The following is an 18,017-nucleotide window of genomic DNA, read 5'->3' as shown; positions in this document are numbered from 1 at the left end:
ATTCTTGTCTCGTAAAGACAAATAGCTGCACACGGAACAACTCCATGCTTAGATTGAGAAAAAGGTGTGTGGCTAGTGCTTTTGCAGGCAGCCTTTTTATTCAATACCTGTTTAGGAGAGACAAAATGACAGCAGATTCCAACAAAAGCCTCTTTGACATATTTTCCTCAAGCTGCTTCTATCTGCTCCAAAGAGTATGCGAAGAATATTGCTTAGTTTGCAAAGATATCATCTGGGTGTGAAATACAACAAAAGAAACAGAAATGCATTGCAGGCCTCAACATTTACTGTGAAGAAAGTTGAGAATGCAAAAATGGATTATGAAATTTTCCATATTCAAGGAAAAGCAATGCTCAATATACTCAGCAGACACATTGAATCTGAAAAGTAAATCTTGCACAAAGCAAGAAAGCTATGTAAGAAAATGAAACTCTGTACTTGCAGCAGGATGTAATGTTGAAAGGATAGTCTAAATGTAGCAAGGTCTATTAGTATCAGAGAGCTTCAGCACAGAGAGATGAAGTGTTTGCCCAGAGACACCATCTTGTACAAAGAAAATAAATTCATTATCGCTCAGAAGGTGAAAAATGAGATGCTGAAGTGCATTCAGACAAGCCAGGGAGGAATTGAATCTCGCCTGAAGAAGGCAACAGAAGTGCTCTCTTTGCCAAAAGTGAGCAACAAAATCACGGACCGTATCAGCCAGTGCATTGCTTTTGCTGAATACTAAGCTGAGTGAGCTAAAGAGTCCATTATAATGCATGATGTTCCAGACAGGCCAAGGATGAAGCTTATCCATACATCCATACTTCCTTATGTCCATAACAAAGGATTTTCATTTCACTGTTGATTGCTTTCTAAACTGGTAGTCATTGGTGTCAGCTGATCTAACTACGAGGAGTTAGATCAGCTGACATCAATGACTACCAGTAAGATTAAAGAATGCCTAAAAGCATACTTCAATTGTTAAGCATTCCACACATTTTAATGAGAAACAATTAACAAAGAATGACATCAAAATCAAGTAAATCCAGCATAGACTGAAAGACTGAAAGGGTGAAAGAACCAATGAAGCCAGAAAAAAGTAGGAAGCATGAATAACAAAATTAAGGCAAAATGACAGAATTCTAAATTTCACTTTGCTAAAACTGCCAAGTCATTGCTCAGGTTAAGTATTGGTGAACCAGAGTGCAAATATTCAAAGCTCTCAACAACAGCCAGTCCACATGTCAACATGGGACATGTACTGAGCAGTCTTCATCTCCATCATATGCAGTGACCCTGAACAACAAGATGTGGGTGGCACGGTGGCACAGTGGTTAGCACTGCTGCCTCACAGCGCCGGAGACCCTGGTTCAATTCCCGACTCAGGCGACTGACTGTGTGGAGTTTGCACGTTCTCCCCGTGTCTGCGTGGGTTTCCTCCGGGTGCTCCGGTTTCCTCCCACAGTCCAAAGATGTGCAGGTTAGGTGAATTGGCCAGGATAAATTGCCTGTAGTGTTAGGTAAAGGGGTAAATGTATGGGTGGGTGGCGGGTCGGTGTGGACTTATTGGGCCGAAGGGCCTGTTTCCACACTGTAAGTAATCTAATCTAATGTAGTGTTGCAAACTTCAGACATCTATCTGCAATTGGAGAAGGAGTGTCTTCACTACAGCCAGCTGACCAAGAAGATGTGATCACATCACCTATGTGGAGTTCTGAACAACCATTAGTCCTAGAGTTCCATTGTTCCCAGCAATGGAAATGTATCAGAAACAGCTATTACCATGACAACTGCACTCATCACACGAATGACATTCTTTGGAGAAGCAACATCATCCTCGGAAGAAGCAGATACATCATGAACAACTGATGATAAAAGATATGAATACAATTAGGAGATCTGCATTATTTAAGCATTTTATATGCAATGCAAGCACAGAGACTGATGGAAGCTGACTGTTAATCTTCTGCTCTTTTAATCAACGATAATTTTCATTGTTGGCTGTGTATGTTGGGTAACTTGGGTAATTTGTAACTACAAAAGATTACACGTGCAATTTTATTTATGAAAAGTGGGTGTTAGCTAAAATGAAATTATACATTGTTTGATGGCAAGATTGTCAAAGCGATGTGACCTTTACCTCTGCTGTAAGTGCCTTTATGTGTAGTCTGTGGTAGCCATTAAACACACATCACTTTAAACACCTCAGATTCATTGTAATGTGGTTAACTCATGACTGGCATCTGAAGAGGACTTGCAAGCAATTCAGTTCAAGGGCAATTTGGAATGGGTAACAAACACTGGCCTTGTTAACAGAGTAACATATTGAAAGTGACGAACTGCTTCTCCTGAGGGGATTCCTTGCTTCCACCCTCTTGGCTGCAGTGAAAAGAGGGACCTACTGAATTGGAGTTGGTTTAAATAAGCACTATCAATTTTGTTGGTTTTAACAATCCAACCCCTTCCAATTTTATGCATTCTTGTACATTAAAACCCAGCCCATGATTTTAGTCCATACATTTTAGAATACCACTTCCAGGCAGAAAAATGTTTGAACCAAAGCACTTGTCATGTCCAGTTGCAAATTAAGCTAATGAAGAGTCTGAACACAGAAAAATAATGAATCATTCTAATAATTACTTCATATCTTTTTGTTTTCCAGATAATTTGTTCATTATTTTAATTATTTTAAGCATATTTTAAGGAATAATTTCCTGATAACTACTTTTAATTTGATGTTCAGATGCATAATTTAATCTTTTAAAAAATAACAATTCTATCTAAAAGCATTTGGCAAATGAGTTGAAATCACCCTCAGAATACCTCAATTTATTTTTTAATGGATACAAATTTGTGAAAAAGCAGACAATTATTATGGAGTAAATCAAAAAGATCAATTATATTCCTTTTCTTTCAGGACAATCATAACAGTTAAGAATAACAATGGAACCTGTTCAAAGTAGCAATTAGGCAGGAAGATAGAGCAAAATTTAATACTTTTAAAAGTCAGATTGTTATTGGCTTTAAGCCCAATCTGCTTGAGAAGTCCAGGAATGATGGGTTGTGAAAATAAAGGAAGACAGTTAGCGCTCTACTCACAGTTTAATTCCCTCGTATTCAGTCTTTTGATGAGAAATAATTAAGGAACCTGATGAGAAGAAACAAAGTATCTGAAATAATGTATTTTATCTTGACACTTTTTCAGAATTGCAGTCAAATTTAAACCAAATTTTGAATAGTATTAGTACTCAGTATTGGGACTACCTTGCTGAAGTCCCATGGTATCCATCATGAGTTATTATGGTGGAGGAACTGGAGGCAAGCTGTAACAATCAACGTCAACTTACATTTATGTAGTGACTTTCATGCAATAGAATGTAACTCGGCTGTTTATAAGATCACCATAAAACACAAATTAGGCACAGAGACAAACAAGTTAGAGCAGGTGACCAATAGCTTCATCAGAGGTCAATGTTTTGAAGTAAATTTAAGAAAGAAATGGTCTTCTTCTGCTGTTTTTTGTGGCCACATGAAAAAGGTTGTGGAGAATTGATGGGGTTTGACAAGGAAATTTCAGAACTTAGACTCTCAAAGACCCAGTCACGAATGGTTGAGCTGTTAAAATAAGGGCTGCTGAAGAGATCAGAATTAAATGATTGGAGATATCTGAGAGATTTGTTAGTCTGGGGAAGACTACAGAGGTAAGGAAAGATGCGGCCATGGAAACATTTGAAAACCAGGTGAAATTTTTGAATCAAATTGTGGCTTTTGGGGAATTTGAGACAGAGAGCGAGCATCAGTGCATTGTTGAAAAGACAAGAACAACAGAGTTTATGGAGAAACAAATTTGGGACACAAGCCGACGTGTTACAATAATCAATACAGTGATACAGAAATGTTTCAAGATAATAAATGCATGAATGAGAGTTTGGAAGCAGGTGAACTGAGGAGGGTTAAAGTCAAGTATTTTATGTGTATGACTATAACCAGACATGCTGATGGAACAGATGTGTGATTGGATATGCATCGCAGGATCACATATAACACCAAGGTTGTGAACAGCCAATTTCCACCTGAAATAGTTTCCGTGGAGAACAGTGGCGTTGATAGTCGGGGACAAAAATTTAAAAAGGGATACAAGTCATTGGTTTCAGTCTTCTGTGATGGAATCCTGTTTTAGTTTTACTTTTTCCTTTGCAAGTTAGCAATCTATGAATGTTATAACATTCATAAAACAAACAATTGCAAGGCATTGTTACATTTGACTGTTCCAAACTACTAGTTACATTAAAAACTTTCAAGCAATAATAATAATAATAATTGCAATGTTTTCAATAGGTCACTTAGAACAATTCAAGTATAATTGAACAGTCAGTTGGACATAGGCAGTCAGAGGAGAAGGTTCCTATCTCAGTCAGTCCAGAGTTAGGAGCAGGAAATAAAGACTCCACCTCATAAACCTCCTGCTACAGCCTTTGACCCATTAGAACTCTGGAGTACGGACAGCCAGGAAATCAACTCAGTGTTGAGGTTAAGGCTCAAGGAAAACTTGGGAGCTGTGGGAACTTACAATCAGCTGTGTTGCCTTAATAGTGCAGCGGAAGTAAGGTTGAAGGAATTGTTCCCCAATAAATGCTGGAGCACTATTTCTAGAAGCCAAGACTGGGCTGTTCTAACTGTGAGAGTGAATTACTAGACTGTAGGTAGCCTTTGAGACAATCCCTGACAGAGTGATATTGAGGGAGTTCTATAGTAAGGTCATGAACAGTGAATAATTGGAATCCCTTATAGTTTTAATGAGATTCAGTGAGCTGCTGTGCGATTGACTTTTGGAAGAATTCTGAGAAATCTGTGAGATCTGTCTTGGTAACATTAGATATTTGGTATGTTTTGTCATGTATTCATCCACGGTGCATTTATTACACATTTTTATCTCAGGTTAATTCAAACAGATTGTTAAAACGTAATATTTTATTAATATCTGTTTGAAATACTGTAACATAATATAGAGTTTATTCCCATTTGTTCAAAAGAATGGAAACTTGCGTTTTATTCTCTCAATGAGACCTTTGAATCTCTCATTTTGCCTGCTTTAGGAAATTGTTATTGGTCCCTAACCAGATTGTAATAAAAAAGTGACAGTGTGGTCTGGGATCAGAACACTTCCTGATGTTTAACTGAGAAAAAAAAATGTTCACCCAATATTGGATACCAGATTAGCAATCCAATAATTTAGCAGCAATGAAGGAATTGAGAGAATGATGAGCTAGCTGGATGTCAGTAGTGAACCTATGAAAACTGATGCATTGTTTGTAGATTATGTTGCATTGGGACAGTACGTTACTGAGAAAAAAATGTGTTTAAGTATAGATTCTTGAGAACGGCTGACCTAATTATGTGGGAGAGGGATAAGTAACTATTGAAAATGATACTGTCACTATGATTAGAAGATAGGAATAGACAGGTAATAGTAGGGCTGACCAACTGGAGAAAGTAGGCAGCACTGAAGTGTGTTATTATCAACCATGCTAAAAGCAGCAGACAAACTGTGAAGGATGAGAATGGAAATTGTCACCTTCATCATGGTCACAGTAAGTATCAGTTGTGACTTTGATAAAAACCACTTTCCGACAGGAGGGATTCAAATATGGTGTTCTGGGAGAACTGACATGGATTTTGGATGGTGGCTTCAAGGGCTTTGGAAAGGAAAGAAAGGTTTGGTATAGGGTCCGAATATAAAAGATTGTCAAATGTCAATGGTTGTTTTTTTAAGAAGAGGGATGATTTGAACAGTTTCACAGAAGAGAGGTACAGTATGTGTAGAGAGAGAACAAGACAACCAGGGATCAAAGCCATTACAAAACAGAAAGTGCTAGAAGAGCTAAAAGGTCTGAAAATTGATAAATCTCCTGGCCCCAATGAGCTACATCCTAGAGTCCTGAGAGGTAAGGAAATAGTGGAGGTGCTGACTGTGACCTTCCAAAATCACTGGAGTCATGGTAAATCTCAGATGATCGGAAAATTGCTGTTGTAACCCCTTTGTTCATGAAAGGATCAAGACAAAAGATGGAAAATTATAGGCTGATTAGCCTAACCTCGGTTGTAGGTAAAATTCTAGAATCCATCATTAAGGATAATATTTCTAAATTCTTGAAAGTGCAGTGCCAGATTAGAAGAAGTCAGCATGGAATTTGTAAGGGGAGGTCGTGCCTGACAAAGTCGGTTAGAATTATTTGAAGAGGTAGCAAGTAGGTTAGACCAGGGAAACTCAGTGGATGTTATCTATCTAGACTTCCAAAAGGCTTTTGATAAGATGTCTCATGGGAGGCTGCTGAGTAAGGTGAGGGCCCACGGTTTTCGAGGTGAGCTACTGGCATGGATTGAGGTTTGGCTATCTGACAGAAGGCAGGGAGTGGGGATAAAACAATGGCAGCTGATGACAAGTGGTGTCCTGCACGGTTCAGTGTTGGGGCCACAGCTGTTCACTTTATATATTAATCATCTGGATGAAGGGACTGGGGGCATTCTGGCAAAGTTCGCCGATGATACAAAGTTAGGCAGACAGGCAGGTAGTTCGGAGGAGGTGGGGAGGTTGCAGAAAAATTTAGACAGTTCAGGAAAGTGGTCCAGAAAATGGCTGATGAAATTCAAATGGCTGATGAGCAAATGCGAGGTCTTGCACTTTGGAAGAAAGAACACAGACGTGGGCTATTTTCTAAGCAGTGAGAAAATTCATAAAGCCAAAGTACAAAGGGATCTGGGAGCGCTAGTCTAGGATTCTCTAAAGTTTGATTTGCAGGTTGAGTCCATGATTAAGAAAGAAATGCAATGTTGTCACTTATCTCAAGAGAGTTGGAATATGAAAGCAGCAACGTGCTTCTGAGATTTTATAAACCTCTAGTTAGGTCCCATTTGGAATACAGTGTCCAGTTTTGGGCCTCACACCTCAGGAAGGACATAGTGGCACTGGAGTGTGTCAAGCGGAGATTCACACAGATGATCCCTGGAATGTTAGGCCTAACATGTGGCTGAGGATCCTGGGATTGTATTCATTACAGTTTAGAAGGTTGAGGGGAGGTCTAATAGAAACTTACAAGATAATGCATGGCTTGGAAAGAGTGGATGCTGGAAAGTTGTTTCCTTAGGCGGGGAGACCAGGACCCGTGGGCACAGCCTTAATATTAGAAGGGGTCAATGTACAATGAAAATGAGGAGACATTTCTTCAGCCAGAGAGTGGTGGGCCTGTGGAATTCGTTGCCATGGAGCGCAGTGGAGGCCAGCACACTGGGCGTCTTCAAGGCAGAGATTGACAAATTCTTAATCTCGCAAGGAATTAAGGGCTATGAGGAGAGTGTAGGTAAGTGGAATTGAATCACCTATCAGCCATGATTAAATGGAGGACTGGACTTGCTGGGCCAAATGGCCTTGCTCTCACTCCAATGTTTTATGTCTCATAGCTTAGTGGCAATAGGAAAGACGAAGCTGTCAAGGGTCTGGATCATCTCTGTGATGTCATGTAGAGATCGCAAAAAATGTGAAGAAGGATACAATTTCAGTGTTAGGGCAGGGGAGACCTTCTGAGCAGGAAGGAAGGGCAGAAGAAGGTGCCACTGGTGGGATGGTGTAGATCTCAGTGATAAAGGAATCCATGCGTTCCTTTTAATTTCTTTTAGCTGATGGAACAGATTTGGAAGAATGGTTTAAAAAGATAATTCACAGGAGAGAAACCAGTTGATGCAATTATTGCATTCCAGGATGACGAGGAATAATGAGCAGTTTAAGTAGATGACAGTAGGATCTGAATGTACTTTATGTGGTTTATCCAGACCAAGTACTGAATGGCTAATGACCATAATCTTTCAAGTTTGCAGGTTTACAAGTCTTCGTTGTTTCAATTAGAGGGGGAAAACTTGGATGTGATACACAATTTTTTCTTTAAAGTGTTCATTGCCAATTTTAAAGTCTATGCTATTTTAGCAGCAGAGAAAAGACACAAAAATGCAAAATGCCCATAAAACAAAGCATAACCACAGGCAATACAGCACATCAATAGCCAACAAAGCATAGTTACACAGAACAAAGAAAACCATGCACACACAATAGAATGTAGCCACATGATAAAACATAACTAGACATCAGAGGGACTCTGTTTCTTTGTGATGTCCAGAAGAGCAAGTTTGGCCACATTGGCAAGCCTCACTGTTCTTCTGATCAAGTCTTGGTTTAAAAATACAGATCAGGCCATATTAAAAGACTTAAAAGCTGCCATTGGTGAGATTAGAATGAGAAAAATGTTTTCATTACTTTTTCCATTTTATCCCAATCCAGCCAACCACACGCCTGGTTTCCAGGCAGAGTAATCTTTGATGTATAATAAGACACAATTACAATTACAACATTTACTACAGCATTCATCAAGTAACATATATCTGTGTATGAAATACTAGCATGACCTTTGTGCAGATGTCTGTCTCAGAACCAAGAATAAGTGGGAATTTAAGGCCAAATATTCACGCTGACATGCCCAAAGTGACCTGCTCAATATAAGTCAAGGGGTGTAAATTCTGCACTTTCCTTTAGCTCAGAACTGTACTCCTGGAGGAAGTGACATCTTGCTGAGGCTACACCATAGCCCATCCTTTGTGGCATTTAATGACTGTGTTCTTTTTCACCAGGTTATGCTATAATCACTTAAAATGAGAAACCCTTTGAAGATGAATATGGCAGGTCTTTGATTTATAAGGTGCAGAATGGATTTTGAGCATTTTAAAACAGTGCTGTTGGGCTGTATAAAGATTTGACATTGGTCAACAGCAAATGCAAAATAAATTGATATTGAACAATTTTGCCATGTATACTTGAGGGACTACCTGGCAGGTTAATGATATGATTGGGTAACATTATCTTGTCAGTTGTTTTAAGGTCTAGCACCTGCAAGGACTTGGAATTGTATATTTAGTTTTGACTCCAAATATACCACACTATTATCCTTTGGCAAAGGTTCTCCCCTAACAGTCAGTTCATGTAACAGCTCACTCCACTAATCACTGAAGTGTTATGCACAGAAGGAGGTCATTTGGCCTTTTGTACTTATACCAACTTGTTAAATGAGCCATCTCCTGCTCTATCTCCATATCCTTGTGCATTATTCTTTTATCCAAACAATCATCCAATGTCCTTTTCAAGCCCTGAAAAAGGGAACTTGGGCACTGAGTTTTATAACTTGGTTGCACACTTTGTTTCCATAACTAGCTTTGGAAAGATTGAAAAATATTTTTTAAATCCTCGCAATCTTTGAAAGAAGTGAGAAATCGTACGACATGCAACAACTTGTATTTAGGTGACTGTATACCTTTAATTCTGTTGCACAGCTATTGTTATATAATCATTCATTGGAAAGCCACTGCATGTTCAGCAAAGTAGTTTTTTCCATCTTTAGAAAGGCCAAACATGGAAAGATAACGTTGTCAGAAATCAGCTGGTTGTTATATTACTGACATCATACATGCTTTCGTGAGGATTTCTTCATTTTATTGGCTCCAGAAATCATAAACCCTTTTTTTTCCAAATATGTTTACGATTGTACTAGTAAAGCTCAAAGCTTTTCACTAAAATTGGTAGAGTAGGATATATGCTGCCTGATGAATAAGGGCACTTTGCATTCAGTCAGATAATGCTAACAACCAATGAAAAAATGTGACAATTTTTCTTTGAAGAGAGCAATTTTCTGAAAACTTTTAAGATTACTTCTCCTGGTTAATGATGTTAACTCAGCCTGGGAGGTAGTGCCATTTACAACCAGATTTAATATTCAGTTGGTAATCAAGAATTCTTAGGAAGTATTATTTGACTGTATTTCAAGCATTACAGAATCCCTACAGTGTGGAAATTGGCCATTCAGCCACCAAGTCCACACTAACCCTGCAGCCAGCATCCCTCCCAGATCCACACCAGTACCCTACCCCTGTAACCCTGCATTTCCTATGGCTAATCCACCTAGCCTGTACACTGTGGGCAACCTAGCATGGCAAATCCACCTTACCTGCACATCTTTAGATCGTGGGAGGAAATTGGATCACCCAGAGGAAACCCACACAATCACGGGGAGAATGTGCAAACTCCACACAGACAGTCACCCAAGGCTGGATTTAAATCCAGATCCCTGATGCTGTGAGGCAGCAGTCCTAACTACTGAGCCATTGTGCTGCTCTTCAACTTTAAGAACCATGTATGAATGTGTCAGAATGTTACTTTTAGCCTATATGGGCACAAAAACATAAAGGGTTCTTTATCATTCTTCTAATTCTAAACTACTGCATAATGCAAAGTCATCAATTAGATTAATTATGAATGTGATCAGGAAAATTCAGCATTAGGTGGTGTAATCATACGATGTATCTTAAAGTCTGCCAGTTGGTTAGTTATTTTATTTTAACGATTTTTTTGGAGTGTGCACCAGGATCTGTGAATTTTGCTCTAACTTTCCTAGCTTTATAGGAATGAATCTGGTACTCATTTACACGGTATAGTTATATGCTTTGTCTTTTAAAACCTTTCTCTAACAGGCCACAAAACAGCAATTGCAGAGTACAACAGTGCCATGTACTGGCCAAAAACACGAATCAACATTTCTCTTTTTTTCAGCCCCAAGGGCAAAACACTATCAAGCAATTTCAAAAATTACGTGTAGAAAAATCCAATAATATTTTATATTTAGTCCAGCATTTTATTAGTTTTAAATGCTTTCTCCTTCTTAAAGCTCATAGAAACATTGTTCTACCCATATTATAAAAATGTTGATTTCTTTATGACTTTCCATCAAGTTTTAAAAATTCCATTCATTCATTGAGCAAGTTCCAGTGCATTAATTTATTATACAATAATCTGGTTTCAGGGATCTGCAAATAATTTGAATAAATACCTTAAGCAAATCACAAATTCCCCTAAACCTCGACAGAAACCTAACTAACATTTGAAAACTCAAGACAATCTTTGAGATGTAATTAATGATAATACCTGAGGGTGACATTTTCAATTTTTTTGTTAAGGGGGAATTTGGGGTGATACACAATTAAAGGAAGACAATAAATGCTAGCATAGCCAATGGTATCTACATTTTATGGACTGACAATAAGAAATTAAAAGCTATTACTAAGCTGAACCTAACCCCCGAAGGGTTCAATTACCAGAGCAGCAGGATTTTGAAATGTGATTTAGGATTTGCTAAAGGCAATAAAAGTAGTTGAAATTTTCAGTAATGGTATAGAACAGATAGTGTCAGAATGTCATCTCATATAGGTTCCCTTTCACTTGGGTTACATGAAATGAGAAATTGGGTGTGTAACAAGCTGTTGATCCAATATTGCCTGTTTTTAAGCATCACTAAAAGTTAAAATGATCCCAGTAAAAGATAGTTTAACATTGTAATGATCACTACATTCATTACTGCTGCAACAACTCTATTCAACAGAAATTATCAGAGATCAATGCTTGTACTTTATTTTGGAGTCTATAACTAGTATGACTGAAAATTAGCACTTATGTCAGACACAGAAACAGAAAATCGGAGGTCAGGTACTGGTGAGGGAACAGTTCTGAGGACAATCGTGGAGGCAGATGTTATAAATGCATTTGGCAAGATTTCACAGGGCAGGCCGGTCAGGGAAGTTAAGGCCAGAGAGACGGATGGAAATGGGGCAGTCTGGATCCAAAGTTCGCTCACTGACAGGAAACAAAGTGTAATGGTTGAGGATATTTTTGTTAATGGAAAGTGGTTTCCAATGGTGTTCCACTAGGCTGTGTTCGATACCCTGCTGTTTACGATATGTATTATTGATGTAGACTTAAATGTGGGAAGCATGATTGGGAAATTTGCTGCTGATATATAAAATTGGCCATGTATTTGATAATGAAGAGAGTGGCTGTTGACCGCAGAATGATATCTATGGTTTGATTGTGTAGTTAGAAAAGGGATAAATGGAATTCAATCCAGAGAAGCACAAGGCTTTGCATTTGTGGAGGGCAAACAAAGCAAGGGAAATACACAATAATTGGGAAGGTGTTGAAAGGGGCAGAGGAAGAGAGAGACCTTGGAGTGAATCCTATGAGGGAAGCTGGATAAGATTCTCATAGAACAAGGGAGGCTGAGGCGTTTAGAAAGATTGGGCAGGGATTCCTCAGTGGAGAGGCCAATTACCATGGAGCACAGATATATGGTGATTACTACAAAGGTTAGAATGAATATGAGGAAAAATGTTTTCACCCAGAAAGTAGTGGGTATCTGTGATTTGCTGTCCATTTTGGGGGTTGAGGAAGAAACCATCAACCAACTAAAAGGAACCTAGATTTGAACATGAAACTTTATAAGATGAAGACTTTCCAAGTGCTGGAAAGTGGGATTAGAATGAGCAGTTAGTTTATTCAGCTAGCATAGACATGGTGGACTAAATGACCTCTTTCTGTCCTGTAAGCTTTCTATGGCTTTATGTTCTATTGCTAAGTTAAGCCTGTTGGGAAGGTAGAAAGTGCTAACTAAAACATATAGATCCTGAAAGATTTTGCCCAGAATTGTGAGAAGTCACTTTTCACATTTCTATCCTCAGGATCTCGGTCAAACCATTGGATTTACAGACTTGTCTGAAGGTGTCTGGAATTGGATGTAAATGTTAGCGAAGCATTGTGTTAGGTTCTTCTCAGATATTTGTGCTGAGGCTGACACTGAGTATCATTTAGACATGAACCTCTGGCAATCTTGACAAGACAGCCATTTTGCTGTCCACTCCTCGAAAAGTTGTCAGCAATGCCAACTTTGCTAACTTAATTTAGACAATTCAACAATATTCATTGATTGAAAAGGCCATTTTTTTTTCAGAACTGAAGGATTCCATGGGGTTGTAGGAACTATTAAATGAACACAGAGTTATATTCCTGAGAGGATGCTGGTGGAAGAAGAAAACAGAGTCAGCTTCTGTTTGGAACATGAAATTGAACTTGGAGCATGGCAGTTGCCAGATTTGTTGCCCGAAAAGGAGTACTCAAACCTTTTACCCTGGTGTTCTTCCCTTGTTTGGCAGATAAAAGGCAGGGAACCAATTCAGAATTTAATTAAACAAACTCTGTTTAATTTTTAAAGTACCAAAATTCAATATAAAACATACATTTACTGCAACATTTACTTCTAACTTAAACTTAACTTTAACTCACTTCATTTACATTACTTCATTCACATTTAACAGGAACTTTAACTCTTTCAGAAACAAAAAAGAAGTTGCCGGAAAAGCTCAGCAGGTCAGGCAGCATCTTTAAGTTTGGGTTGAATCAAACCATATCCTAATTCGAGTGAAGTCACCAACTTTATTTTCCATGTAGATTCCATCTCATAATTCTTTGATCTTTCTGAAGGTGATTTCAGGGCATGTGTTTTTCAAATGTGGCCTTAAAGGCTTCTCCTGAGAAAAATCCTTTGTTTTGCTAACTTATCTAAAAGTGTGCTTGTAAGCATTTCTGCTGTAGGCACCTGACCACCACTTCAACTTCAGTACACTGAACTCTGAAAGCAATAGTTATCAGGGAAGGTCCCAGAGGACTGGTAAATGGCTAATGTTTGTTATGGACTAGGCTAGACCACTCAAAACATTCTTAAGCAGGCAGCCCAGACCATAGCTTTGCAATTTGTTTTGGTAAGTGTACAGTGAAAATTACCCAGAGTAATTTAGCTAGGTTGACTACAGTTTCAAAACAGATAAAAATTTATTCACCAAATTATATAATGAAGCACAAAGGATAGAATAAAGAACCCCTACAGAACTCAGTCTATCCAAACTAGACTTAATTATACTGTTCCGAATATACACAACAGTCCCAATAAGCAAACCCCTTAAACATAGTAAAAGTGAAACAAAGCTTTACAGATCACAGTTAGAATGACAGAGGGAGAAAGAGTCCAGCAGCACTTCTTCACACAGTCCACAGCTGAACTCCTTAACTAGTTCTGGACTGAACTGCTCAGATCGAGAGTTGGTCTCACCTCTTGATTTATACAGGCCATGTCTAAAAACATAAAAGCTTTGGCCTAAAGACTCATCTGTTTATGTATAAGCAAAAAGGCCTTTCATCTCTGTACCAAACCCAGCCATCTCAGAGCCTGGCCTGTTTATGAACCCTCTGAAAAAAGCCAAGGACACAGTATCCTTGAGAAAAGGAACAGATTTTAGAAAAAAAGGACCAGCTTTATGACATGTTACATCCCTGTTTAAGAAGGGACGGAGACAGAAGATGGGACACTTTAGGCTGATCTCCGTCATTGGTAAGACTTTAGACTACATTATTAAAGATGAGCTTGCTGATTACTTGGAAACATGGGAAAATAGGACTGAGTCAGCATAATTTCATCAAGAAGAGGTCGTGCCTGACAAATTTGTTAGAATCCCTTGAAGAGGTAACAAGGAAGTTGGATAAAGGAGAGCCAGTGGATGCAATCTATTTGGATTTCCAGAAGGCCTTGGACAATGTGCTGCACAGGAAGCTGGCAAATAAGCTAAGAGCCCATGGTGTTAGCAGTAAGGTATTGACATGGTTAAAGAATTGGCTGACTGACAGAAGGTAAAGAATCAGATGATCTATCTGACTGGCAATCTGTGGAATCTTCTGACTTACTATCTATCTGACTATCTCCCTATAAAGTCAATTTCAAACAACCAGATAAATAAGAACACATGTAAGAATTAGAAGTATATGCATAGAGATCACAAGCTTCTAACAGAACATGAAACCGATTATTACATGGAACACCATATGCCTTCACTTGGTCTATATGAAACCATCTAGTTTTTTCCAGAATCCTGTAACACTTTATACACTAAGGACCTACTTTATCTACAATAGAATAGGGTCCATGCTATCCAAATGACAAAAAAAACCTGGTTGATGAACTTGAAGCATCTTCTGTTGTCCCACCTTATACTCTGTCGAATTCACTTTACCATCAATGTAAGCCTTGCTCTGTTTCCTTTTGTGTACTATTTTAATAACTGCTGACACCTGAGCTGTTTGAACCTTGCCAAGCAATTGTTGTACAGTTCTCTCATGACTAAGAGCAACAATGTCAGGTTCAGAAAATTTAACCCCCAACAGAGATTCAATTCCCCTCATGGAATGTTCTATCATCAAAACATGTGAGTAAATCCAGTTGAACTAGAAATTGTCTTTCACATTGTCGTTGGAACAAATTGTAGTTCTATGTTCCATGTAAAATTGTTTTGCTGTACGGTCTTCCAATTCATGTTTTTCAAAGTACAATTCATCCTTTCTGCTATTATACTTAATTGAGTAAGTCAGGCAATACAGAATATATGATTGATCCCAAATAAGAGCATAACATCTTGCATTACTTGAACAGTAAAATGAGTGCCTTGATTCAATTTTCCTGGTCTTTCCCGTCCCCCCAAAGCATTGGATTGTGTCATTGGCTTTCAAAATTTTCAATATACTCAATTCAAAGTGGATTGGAGTTTGGTATTGTTTCAGGATGTAATCTAAACTGATTGGCCTAATTCAAATCTGTTTTGTCATTTCCAGGCAACCACCTAAATCAAATTGTTCCACCAAATGTTACTTTTTTTTTTCAGAACACTTGGTTCTGTCAGGTAGTTCTGTTATTTTTAACTCTTTTACAGGTACAGTACACCCATATCTTCACAACGAAAGTCAGAATGGGGAATATATATAGAGGATCACCAAGGGTACACCTCACGCTGCGTTAGCTGTTAAATGACCAAATGGGATGAATTCCCAGCAGCCGAATTGGCACCTACAGCTTATGTAGTTAGTCACCCAGATAAGTTCTCAACACCAGCAGATATATCTTCTGCCAATATGTATGTAGTTTAACTAACTTCCTGCCATTGTGGGAAGTGAGAGAGTTTTGTTTCAGCTGACAACACCTAGAAAACACTTGTTGCACTAGGACATTTGCTGTCACTTTAGCTGTGTTGCTTTGGTAAGGAATGCCTCAATCCACTTCCTGAAAGCATCATTTACCACGAGGAAATATCAGAATCCTCCCTGACATGGTGGTAAAGGATTGATATAATCTATCTGTACATTAGTCCTTGGGCTTTCAACCAGTCTTGCCTGCTTCAATTCCTTCTCACTCACGTACCTATCAGGAATATTCTGATAACATATTAAACAATTGGCCACGTAAAACTTCACAACCGTATGCAAATTAGGCCACCAACATAGCCCTGTAATTTAATTAGCAGTTGTTTGTACTCCCTGATGACCTTGAATGTCATGAAATTGATAGACAATTTGATTACTATCTTCAGTTGGCACCACATACCATCCATTATTTAGAACAAGTCCATCCTGGAGTTGTAACTTAGCTTTCCATCTGTGATAGAAAGCAGGATATGTTCCATCCTGTAACTGTTCTAAATTATCATCATGACACTGAGCCTGTTTGAGATCTTCTACTTTAGCCTGACTAATGGTAACAGCATCCATGTTGGGCAATTTGAAAACTATACTTCAACAAGAACATAGACAATAGAATCAGCTGAGACAAAACTCTCTCACTTCCCACAATGTCAGGAAGTTACTTAAACTACATACATATTGGCAAAAGATATATCTGCTGGTGTTGAGAACTTATCCGGGTGACTAACTACATAAGCTGTAGGTGCCAATTCGGCTGCTGAGAATTCATCCCATTTGGTCATTTAACAGCTAACGCAGCATGAGGTGTACCCTTGGTGATCCTCTACATATATTCCCCATTCTGACTTTTGTTATGAAGATATGGGCGTACTGTACCTGTAAGAGAGTTAAAAGTAACAGAACTACCTGACAGAACCAAGTGTTCTGAAAAAAAAAATGTAACATTTGATGGAACAACTTGATTAGCTGGTTGCCTGGAAATGACAAAACAGATTTGAATTAGGCCAATCGGTTTAGATTAAATCCCAAAAAAAACCAAACTCCAATCCACTTTGAATTGAGTACATTGAACATTTTGAAAGCCAATGACACAATCCGATGCTTTGGGGGGAGGGGAAAGACCCAGGAAAATTGAAGAGTTGAGAGGAGAACTGCAAAGTCAACAACATCTGCATACTGCCCAGAAAATAGCTCTCTTAAAGGTACCTTTATCAATCAATAACCTGGGAAGCACGATCATGAAGAAGAAGAAAAGAGGACCGAAATACCGATAAGAATGAAAGCTGCAGGGGTTTTGAGATAAGACGTTTTGTTCTGTAAATCATAATCGAGGGTTTTATCGAACTACTATTAGAGAAGGGAATGTAAAAGATAGCTTAGAGTAAGGACTGGCATATAGCTGTTAGTTAATTATTCTCTGTTATACTTTAAAAAATAAACTTATTAATTTTTACCCTTAATTGTTCTTGGCCACTTGAATTTTTACAGATTACTGCATGGGATAAATCTTTTCTGTGTTGCTGGTTTGAAATTAAGCAGAAATGTTTACCTGTGTCGTAACACTTTCTAATGGCATTCTCCACCATACAGGATCCATGAACAAAAATATTCAAAAGCTGTTTGGTGGCATCTCTCTGTTCAGGTATGTCAGACATATATTCCAATCTTGTTGAATTTATGAGTCCTCTTTTGTTTTGTAACAAATGATCCCTTAGGATCACTTCTTGCCCAAATTTGACACTCATGCAATTCACCACTGTAACTTAAATTACCAGCTAAGAAAGTTAGCAATTTGGTCAATCTTACTGTGATATCTGGATCTTGAATCATTAAGGTCCATCCAACCCACTGTCTGATTTGACCAACAGTACCATTTGTAATGCACCTATCTTAACAACAATTGAATAGGAGTATGTTCTGTAAGGATAATCAATGAATTAAGCCAAATTATGTCAGAAAAATGCTGCACTTCCCAAAGTATTGCAAGAAGATGTCTTTCATACAGTGTGAATCCTTACTGTATTTGTGTTAAAAGCCTAGAAGCATAAGACACTCGTCCCAGTTCCCTATTCTTGTAGTTGTGGAGCTGTAG

The sequence above is a fragment of the Hemiscyllium ocellatum genome, chromosome 12 (assembly GCF_020745735.1).
Source record: "Hemiscyllium ocellatum isolate sHemOce1 chromosome 12, sHemOce1.pat.X.cur, whole genome shotgun sequence".
In the NCBI taxonomy this organism is placed as follows: Eukaryota; Metazoa; Chordata; class Chondrichthyes; order Orectolobiformes; family Hemiscylliidae; genus Hemiscyllium; species Hemiscyllium ocellatum.
Note: the sequence above shows the minus strand (reverse complement) of the source record.